General features: G+C 59.9%; 2 non-coding genes and 1 pseudogene across 2 annotated transcripts in view; all 3 read left to right on the forward strand.

The window, feature by feature from the left end:
* The first annotated feature begins 3,574 nt into the window (after nucleotides 1-3,574).
* Nucleotides 3,575-5,945, forward strand: LOC145274742 (small subunit ribosomal RNA; annotated as a pseudogene).
* Nucleotides 5,946-6,343: 398 nt separating this feature from the next.
* LOC145274736 (5.8S ribosomal RNA) lies at nucleotides 6,344-6,501 on the forward strand. The gene has a single exon (XR_013866900.1). It is a non-coding gene; the product is annotated as a 5.8S ribosomal RNA (ribosomal RNA).
* A 593-nt stretch (nucleotides 6,502-7,094) lies between these two features.
* Nucleotides 7,095-9,757, forward strand: part of LOC145274738 (large subunit ribosomal RNA) — a 5,723-nt gene continuing 3,060 nt past the window's right edge. The window contains exon 1 of the ribosomal RNA XR_013866902.1: nucleotides 7,095-9,757. This exon is cut by the window's right edge and continues 3,060 nt beyond it. This is a non-coding gene — a ribosomal RNA (large subunit ribosomal RNA).

Genomic DNA, 9,757 nt, shown 5'->3' on the forward strand with positions numbered 1-9,757 from the left:
CCGGGACAGCACCCCCATCCAACTAAGGGGTGTCCCCCGGGGGCCAGGGGGACCTCGTCCAGGTCGGCCGGGCGCTTCCAGACGCCTACCGACACCGGTCAGGTCGGCGAGGCTCCCGGCGGCCCCGAGCGGGACCACAGGTTGCGGAAGGCGTCCAAGTGAGCGGCGGCGACGCCAGGAGGCCCCCGGGGTCGACTCCGCGGCCCCCGGGTCGGTGTGCGGGCCTCCAGAGCTCGATAAAGTAGTGGTGTCGCTAGCGGTCGAGAAGGCACTTTTCGACGCCTACTGCCACCCCCACATGGCGGTAGGCGCAAAACTGGAAAATCGCCGACCAGAAATGTCGCTTCGTATAATCGACGTTTTTTTTGACCACCATTTTCAGGTGTCGGAGGTGGGTCTGGACGAATACCAACACCATTTCTGGGGTTTCACAACCGCCCGGCTTCTCCGACATATGTTGGAAAGGAGTAGCGATCGAGCGAAGGGGGCTGTCGGTAGGCGGCCGCGGGTTGCATGTGTGCCCGGGACAGCACCCCCATCCAACTAAGGGGTGTCCCCCGGGGGCCAGGGGGACCTCGTCCAGGTCGGCCGGGCGCTTCCAGACGCCTACCGACACCGGTCAGGTCGGCGAGGCTCCCGGCGGCCCCGAGCGGGACCACAGGTTGCGGAAGGCGTCCAAGTGAGCGGCGGCGACGCCAGGAGGCCCCCGGGGTCGACTCCGCGGCCCCCGGGTCGGTGTGCGGGCCTCCAGAGCTCGATAAAGTAGTGGTGTCGCTAGCGGTCGAGAAGGCACTTTTCGACGCCTACTGCCACCCCCACATGGCGGTAGGTGTAAAATCGGAATAGACCGGACCAGGAATGTCGAGGGGGAAAAAAATGACAAAGTCCTGGTGTGCCTAGGCGTCGAGAAGGCACTTTGCGACGCCTACCGACATCCCCATGTGGCAGTAGGCGTAAAACTGGAAAATCGCCGACCAGAAATGTCGCTTCGTATAATCGACGTTTTTTTTGACCACCATTTTCAGGTGTCGGAGGTGGGTCTGGACGAATACCAACACCATTTCTGGGGTTTTCCAGTTTGAAAGTTTTATAAAACATGTTCGGTAGGAAGCACACTTTGGTGTGTCGGTTCGTCGGAGCAGCGACTCTTTGCCTCGTGGTGGTCCGGAACGTCTCTACGGGCTTGTCGCAAAGGCGTCAGAAAGTGGCATCTCCGCCGCCTAGGGCTGTCACCGTTATCGCTGTCGCCGCGCTCCAACTTGTTTTGATCCGCCGCCTTCGTTCCTGCCAACCGTGCGCCCGCTCATCGTCGTTAGGTTATAATACGTGGTACGTGTGTGTGCTTCTCCGTGGACCTAGGGCTGCTCGACGTGTCGAACGATATGTTGGAACAACTAACGGCTCCTTTTCCTGGTTCCATAGTCGTCGTGGTACCCGCGTCGTCAGCCATATCTATGTCCACCATGTTTAGCCGATACGTTTGCTGCAGCTTCTGCTTCCGCCTCAGCGTTCGCCGCTCTCAGCCGCCGCTGTTGTTGCTGCCGTTCTGCCATTCAACCACTACCTGCGAATCTTTCGATGATCGGCCGAACGACCCATCGCTGTGCGACCGATAAATCCTCCGGATTAGGGAGAAACGCCGCCGCTCTCTGCCGCCGTCGAACGGAAAAACGTACATTGTAACGAACGAACGAACGAACGAACGAATTAACGAACGAGCGAACAAACAAACAAAAATAGCCGCGGGGGATGCACTATGTAGATCCTGATCCCCTTGTAACCATACGTACGTTGTTCGATGCTCTCCCGTCCTGGAAGTCGCCGCAGCAAACAGGAGGATGAGCAGCAGCAGGCGCCGCCGCCGTAACCGCCGCCTGCCTGCCGCCTCCTACTCCTGTCAGCGTCCGATCTCACAGCCGTGTGAACGTTCGCTGACACCCGATTTCTTTCCGTCTGGCAAAACCTTGGACGTCCCGCTCGCGGTACACGTGCTGCAGCGACTTCTCGTCCGACAACGCATAAGCGTCGACGTCTGCCGCCGCATCTTCTGATACGTGGACGGTGATAGCGCTAGTCCCTTCTTGCGCCACCTCCACCTTTGTTAGCGCCAAAGAAGATCGATCGAGCAGTCGTGGTCGCAGTCGATTAACCCGTTTTCACCGTCCGCAGTTCCCAAGCCGCCGATCAAGTCGTTGCTCTTCTTGTTCGTTCTTCCCATACCGTCGATTTGCACGGCTGCCGGATGAGCCATCCTCTGTCCGGCGAAGCGCTCACGTCAGTGATCGATACTTGCACCGACAGTCCTCCCGCTCGCGACTCGGTGCTCGAATCGGACTCGTTCGTTTTTATCTCGATGCGATTGTGAAAAGGGGGACCGGTCGTCAATGTCGTGTGTGTCGACGATGTTGTTCGCCCGGTCCGCCGCGTTGTTGTCGTTTTTTTTTTTTTTTTTTTTTTTCCCCTAACGTTCGCCGTCGCACGGACGAAAGGGTGAGAAAAAAAAAAAAAAGCTCGAAAAAGCCGCCCAAAAAAATCGGACCGAGGAGCCGCTTGCGAGAACGCGCCATGTGCACGTTGTCTCTCCTCGGTTTTCCGAGCACGAACACGACGCCGGTCGGTCGGTCGGTCGACGAAGGCGACGACGAAGGTGACGGGAAAATTTACGCCGCCGCTGCCCTGGTCCAGCTCCTCCCCGATGACGGCTGTGATGTTGACGTTGACGTTGGCGACGACGACGACGACGACGGAGACGACGACGACGACGAGACGGCATCGATGGCGACCACGATGACGACGACCTCGACGAGTTCAGTCTGCACCTTGACCTCCGATGTCCGTGTGCACTGCCGTCGTGCTGTTTGTCGTTTGTCGTATGTATCGCTGTCAAGGGTGCCGTTGTCGTTGTTGTTGTCGACGTTGTTGCTTGCTCTCTCGTCTCGGTCGGTTGGTACGTTGATGACGACGACGACGACGAAGACGACGACGACGACGACGAGACGGCATCGATGGCGACCACGATGACGACGACCTCGACGATTCCAGTCTGCACCTTGACCTCCGATGTCCGTGTGCACTGCCGTCGTGCTGTTTGTCGTTTGTCGTATGTATCGCTGTCAAGGGTGCCGTTGTCGATGTTGTTGTTGTCGACGCTGTCGTCTGTTCTCTCTTCTCGGCCGGCTGTGACGTGGACGTTGACGACGACGACGACGAGACGGAATCGATGGCGACCACGATGACGACGACCTCGGCGAGTTCAGTCTGCACCTTGACCCTCGATGTCCGTGTGCACTGCCGTCGTGCTGCTTGTCGTTTGTCGTATGTATCGCTGTCAAGGGTGCCGTTGTCGTTGTTGTTGTCGACGTTGGTCGCTTTCGTTCTTTGAGTCTCGGTCTCGGTCCAAGTCAGGGGAGAAACAAAAAAGAGGCCATCAGCGCGGGCAGCGCGCTTCTTCTGACGGCGAACCCCCTCGAAAAATAAATAAACACGTGCCCGTCGTTGTAGTTGTCTGTCTTATGTCGGTCGGTCGGTCGGTCGGTCTGTCGTTCTGTCGAAACAAAGTCCCAAATTCCAACGATACCTGGTTGATCCTGCCAGTAGTCATATGCTTGTCTCAAAGCTTAAGCCATGCAAGTGTAAGTTCACGCCACGCATTAGAACGGGCGAAACCGCGAATGGCTCAGGAACCGGACCTAATCCTCGGGACCGTATTCCTCCTCGGAGGCGATGGATAACTGTGGCAATTCTAGAGCTAATACATGTGACACAGGCCGCGATCGGTCGGCGCGCCGTCGTCGCCACGCCTCGCGCGCTGGCACCCGCGTCGGCCGTTCCGGGTCGCGGCGCTACATATTAGACTGAGACCGATGCGCGTCATTCCGTCCTCCCGTCGTCGGCGTTCCCGCTCGCGGGTCCGTTCGGTGGCGGGGCTCATAGGGCGGCGCGCTCCGCTTTGGTGACTCTGGATAACTCACTGGTCGATCGCACGAGCTTTCACGCCCGGCGACGGGTCTCTCGAGGGTCCGCCCTATCAACTGTCGACGGTCGGTTAAGTGCCTACCGTGGTTACTACGGGTAACGGGGAATCGGGGTTCGATTCCGGAGAGGGAGCATGCGAAACGGCTACCACATCCAAGGAAGGCAGCAGGCGCGCAAATTACCCACTCCCGGCACGGGGAGGTAGTGACGAAAAATAACGACGCGGGACTCTGTCGAGGCCCCGCGATCGGAATGAGTACACTTCAAATCCGTTAACGAGGACCAACCGGAGGGCAAGTCTGGTGCCAGCAGCCGCGGTAATTCCAGCTCCGGTAGCGTATATTAAAGTTGTTGCGGTTAAAAAGCTCGTAGTCCGAACTCGGGTTCGTGGTCGCGCAAGCGGCCCCGGGGCGGCGGCGCCATCGTCCGTCGTTGACTTTGGTCGTCCGTTCGCATTCCCGGCCCTTTCCGCCGGTGTCAACCGCTAGCATACCCGCCACGCGGTCCTGCCGGCGAGGTGGACGAGGAGGTCGTGATCGGGATCCGGGAAAAAAAAAACAAGTGGTCGTCGGTTCGGTTCCGGGAGTAGTCTAACGGGGGGGTGCTACGTGTGTGTGTTTGGGTGCGTTCATTCGCATCCCCGCACTCTGACCCCCGCGCTTCTCTCCCTCTCCCTTTCCGCGCGTTCCTCTTTTTTTTTGAACCCCCCGGTCCGCTCCGAGTCCCTGCTTCGTGTCTTGTCTGCGCGCGTGTTGCGGTCGGCGGTTTCTCCTCCAAGGGTGCTCTTAACCGAGTGTCCGCGGCGGCCGGTACGTTCACTTTGAAAAAATTAGAGTGCTCAGAGCGGGCTGTTCAAGCTTGCATACGATAAGCATGGAATGATGGAAGAGGGCCTCGTCTACGTCTGTCGGTCTCCGTCTACGGCGAGGCAATGATCGAAGGGAGCGGTCGGGGCCACTCGTATTGCGACGTTAGAGGTGAAATTCTTGGATCGTCGCAAGACGAACTGCAGCGATGGCGTGTGGCAAGCACGTTTTCCTCGATCAAGAGCGAAAGTCGGAGGTTCGAAGACGATCAGATACCGTCGTAGTTCCGACCGTAAACGATGCCGACCGGCGATCCGCCGGCGTTCGCTTCCATGACCCGGCGGGTAGCCTGCGGGAAACCAGAGTTCGGTTCCGGGGGGAGTATGGTTGCAAAGCTGAAACTTAAAGGAATTGACGGAAGGGCACCACCAGGAGTGGAGCCTGCGGCTTAATTTGACTCAACACGGGAAAACTCACCCGGTCCGGACACCGGTAGGATTGACAGATCGATAGCTCTTTCTCGATTCGGTGGGTGGTGGTGCATGGCCGTTCTTAGTTGGTGGAGCGATCCGTCTGGTTGATTCCGATAACGAACGAGACTCCGGCCTGCTAACTAGTGCGCCGATGTCAGTGATTTTTACGGCGGGCTCGGCGTCCTCCGTGGCGCTCGGGTCCGGGTCGGTTTTCTCACGCACTTCTTAGAGGGACGGGTGGCAGAAAGCCACACGAGGCGGAGCGATAACAGGTCTGTGATGCCCTTAGATGTCCGGGGCCGCACGCGCGCTACACTGGAGGTATCAGCGGGGACTTCGCCCCGGCCCGAGAGGGTTGGGAAACCTCTGAACCACCTCCCGTGATAGGGATCGGGGCCTGTAACCAACCCCGTGAACGAGGAATTCCCGGTAGGCGCGGGTCAACAGCCCGCGTCGATCACGTCCCTGCCCTTTGTACACACCGCCCGTCGCTACTACCGATCGAACGGTCCGGTGAGGTCCTCGGATCTGGCCGACGACGCCGCCGGGCAGTGCGCGACGTGTCCGTCACGACACTCGTGCATCTACGCCTCGGCGTTCGATGCCTGGAGAAGACGACCGAACCCGATCGTTTAGAGGAAGTAAAAGTCGTAACAAGGTTTCCGTAGGTGAACCTGCGGAAGGATCATTACCGTTTTCCCGTTCGAGACTGGTTTGTTGTTTTCCGGCCTACCTCCTCTGTCTGTCGGCGTCAACGCCTCGAATGCGCGCAAACAAACCTATAAAAGGCGGAGCGAGAGATAGATTTGTGGTGACGCGGAGGTTTTTAAAGCCCCAGCTCTTCTTGCTTGCTTCCGCGTCTTACCACCTGTTTGTTTTTTCGCCCACCGCAAGTGATGGCCGCTTCTTCTTTGCCTTGTCGCCGCTTTATCGTTTTTTTTGTTTTTTTGCAGCCGCTGTGCCACCGCCGCTAGCTAAAAAAACAAACTACTCGCGACATTGCAATGCCGTCACGCCTCCTCGCACAGACCTCCTCGCACACTACTAAATCTATATAAACAAAAACTAATATAAAAAAACCAAGTGCTGAACCCTGGACGGGGGATCACTCGGCTCGTCCGTCGATGAAGAGCGCGGCCAGCCGCGATAACTGATGCGAATTGCAGGACTCAGTGAACATCGACACCTCGAACGCACATTGCGGCCCCGAGATCCCTTGTCTCGGGGCCACGTCCGGTCGAGAGGCGGAACGTTACATGTCTTTCTCCGTTAACGAAACGACATCTTGCCGTCCCCGTGCCCGCCCGGTCCTCGGCACGGTGGTAACCGGGACGTCGCAGGAGCGAGTGACGAGGGGGAAGAAAAATAAAAAAAGAATTGACTCCTTTCAATGTCTTTTTTTTTTTTAAAACCCTCTCCGGCCTCCTCCTTCGTCTCCCGCTGGCAGACCGCGGAGTCTTTTCCCTTTTCGACCGCGTGAAGAAACACTGTGGAGGAGGAGCAGGAGGAGTCTGTCCGAAAGCAGCCGAAGGGAGACCAAAAAAAAAGTACCGACCTAACCGACTGCCGACGTAAGCGCCGCCTGCTCGTCTCGCTCTCTGCCTCATGAAGGTGTCTCTCAGCGACGCCTCGAGCAGCGCGACGAGCACGGCCGTCGCACCGTAAAAAGGTGGCCGCGTCGTAGGCAACGCAACGTCGGATGGGGAGGACCCACGCTTTTTTTTAATTGTTGGCTTCTTCATTTTCGGTCGGACGGGCGCTATATCGGCCAGCCGTCGTCACACGGAGGGTACCGATCGAGATTCCTCTCCTCCAAACACCACACTCTACTAAAAACCGCCGCCCTCGGCTCGGACGAGACGACCCGCTGAACTTAAGCATATCGCTAAGCGGAGGAAAAGAAACCAACCGGGATTCCCTTAGTAACGGCGAGTGAACCGGGAGAAGCCCAACGCCGAATCCCGTCGCAAGTTAAAGGCTTCGGGACGTGTGGCGCATGGGTCGAAGGCAGCCGTTCGTTTTCGTCTCGCATAGTTCGGAGTTCCCTCGATCGGGGCCGCCCGCGGCGGGTGCCAGGCCCATTCGGTGCGGACGGCGAGCGACGGCCTTCGATCCGAGAGTCGGGTTGCTTGGGAACGCAGCCCAAATCGGGTGGTAAGCTCCATCCAAGGCTAAATACCGGGACGAGTCCGATAGTCGACAAGTACCGTGAGGGAAAGTTGAAAAGAACTTTGGAGAGAGAGTTCAAGAGAACGTGAAACCGCCCAGGGGTAAACGGGTGGGACCGCTCACCGCGATCGCGGGGGGACTCAGTCCGGTGCTGCCTAGGCTCGAGCCCAAACTCGATGTGTGTTCTTGAAAGAGAGGCCGTCGCGGCACAGGTCGTCGTTCGTCGTGTCCGCGGGGGACTCGTTCCCCGCGGTTCCAGCTTTTGTGCCCGCGTCGCCGACGAAGGAGACGGGCCGCGTGGATAGCGGGAAGGGAAACGTGGTGACGACCGCGGCGTCGGTAGGTGGCTGCGTCGGTTGGCTGCGACGGAGGGGACTCGTCCTCTCGATCGCTGCTGCCGCCGGGCCCTAACCCGCCGCATCCGTCGCCGCCGCTTCTTCTTTCCTCCTGCTCCCTCCGCGCGCGACTCCGCTGCACCCGTCCCCTTCATCATCGCTCGGCGTAATCATGGCGCGGGCGCTTCGGCGCGACCTCCGCGCGGCCGGCACCGGACGCACTTCCCCTCCGGTCCGTCGTCGCGACCCGTTCCCGGCGTGCAGGTCGAACACGCGGGTTTTTTCCGTAGGCGGCAGGCGTTTCATCACCCTGAAAACCCCCGTCTTCCCACCTTGTGAAGTCGGGGGCCACCGGCCGTCGGGCCGCGAACGTAACTGCCCCTTTCTGCCGGGAACGGAGGAAATCTGACACGATCCGTTACACGTGGCGAGCCGGTCCGTTTTGATCCCGCCGGAAGTCGCGTGCGGGCGACGCACTCTGTGTGTCGCTCCTTAGGCGCCCCACCGTCTCGGGCGCGTGCGCGATGAGAGGCGGGATAGGACTGGCGCGGCCTCGCCGTCACGCACCTCGCCGACGTTTCGGGTTCTTGTCGGGGGCAACCCCGCCCGCGCCCGTTTCCGTTTCCGGAGAGGTCGCTCGGCGACGCTTTTTTACTCGAGCCGCCCGCCACCCCGGGTCAGCGACGTGCATCGGCAACCCACCCGACCCGTCTTGAAACACGGACCGAGGAGTCCTGGCCGTTCGCGAGTCGTAGGGGCCACCTCTGACTAACCCCGAAGGCGAAGCGAAAGCGAGAGAGCGTGTAGGAGGGCGTCGATCGGGAGAGGTGTCGTGGCAAAGTCGTCCGGGGGTCGTCGGGGGGTGTCGTCGGTCTCGTGCCGTCGTCTTCTCCTCGCCTCACCCGCCTCCGAGCCGTGCCCGATCCCGCCGGCGCGGCGTTTTCGGCCTTCCGCCGTCGCTGCTGCGGTGCCCGCAACTTTTCCTTTTTTCTCTCTTCCCGAGAGAGATAGGAGAGGGAAGGCTCGTGGCTGACGTGCGGTTGTTTTTCCCTCCTCCCCGAGAGGGGACCGGCGCATCATCCAAAAAGGGGAATTGCCGGGCGCCAGCTTCCATATCCTCCTTCCGCCCATCGGTGAGATCCCGCGGCTTGAACTAGTCCTATTTTGTCGTCGAGTTTAGGCGCTGCGCGCGGGCGCATCACCCCCGGGTCGGTTTCCCCTTTTTCCGAGTACGACTCGGCCGACTCTGGCGTAGCGAGCGACCAGGGACCCGAAAGATGGCGATCCACGCCCGGTCGGGATGAAGCCAGAGGAAACTCTGGTGGAAGTCCGAAGCGCCTCTGACGTGCAAATCGATCGTCGGAACCGGGTGTAGGGGCGAAAGACCAATCGAGCCGTCTAGTAGCTGGTTCCCTCCGAAGTTTCCCTCAGGATAGCTGGCGCTCGATCGTCGCAATTCCATCCGGTAAAGCGAACGATTGGAGGCCCCGGGGCCGTTCACGGCCTCGACCTACTCTCGAACTCGGAACGGGTGGAACGGGCCGACTCTCCCGAACGACGGAGCCGACCCATCCGGCCGCCGCCGCCAGCACGCTTCGCTGGGCGGTTGGTCACCTCGAATGCGAGTGCCAAGTGGGCCACTTTTGGTAAGCAGAACTGGCGCTGTGGGATGAACCAAACGTCCGGCTAAGGTGCCTAACGCGACGCCCATGAGATCCCCGAAAGGGTGTCGGTCGATATAGACAGCAGGACGGTGGCCACGGAAGTCGGAATCCGCTAAGGAGTGTGTAACAACTCACCTGCCGAATCGACCGGCCCCGAAAATGGATGGCGCTGGAGCGACGGGACCGATGCCGGACCGTCGCGGCGAGGAGCGATGAACTTTCGCGCCGAAACGATGCCGCGACGAGTAGGAGGGCGCCGCGGCGAGCACGGAAGCCTAGGGCGCGAGCCCGGGTGGAGCCGACCGCGGGTGCAGATCTCGGTGGTAGTAGCAAAT

The sequence above is a fragment of the Euprymna scolopes genome, unplaced genomic scaffold (genome assembly GCF_053919585.1).
Source record: "Euprymna scolopes isolate OS-2025 unplaced genomic scaffold, ASM5391958v1 sca444, whole genome shotgun sequence".
Taxonomy (NCBI): Eukaryota; Metazoa; Mollusca; class Cephalopoda; order Sepiida; family Sepiolidae; genus Euprymna; species Euprymna scolopes.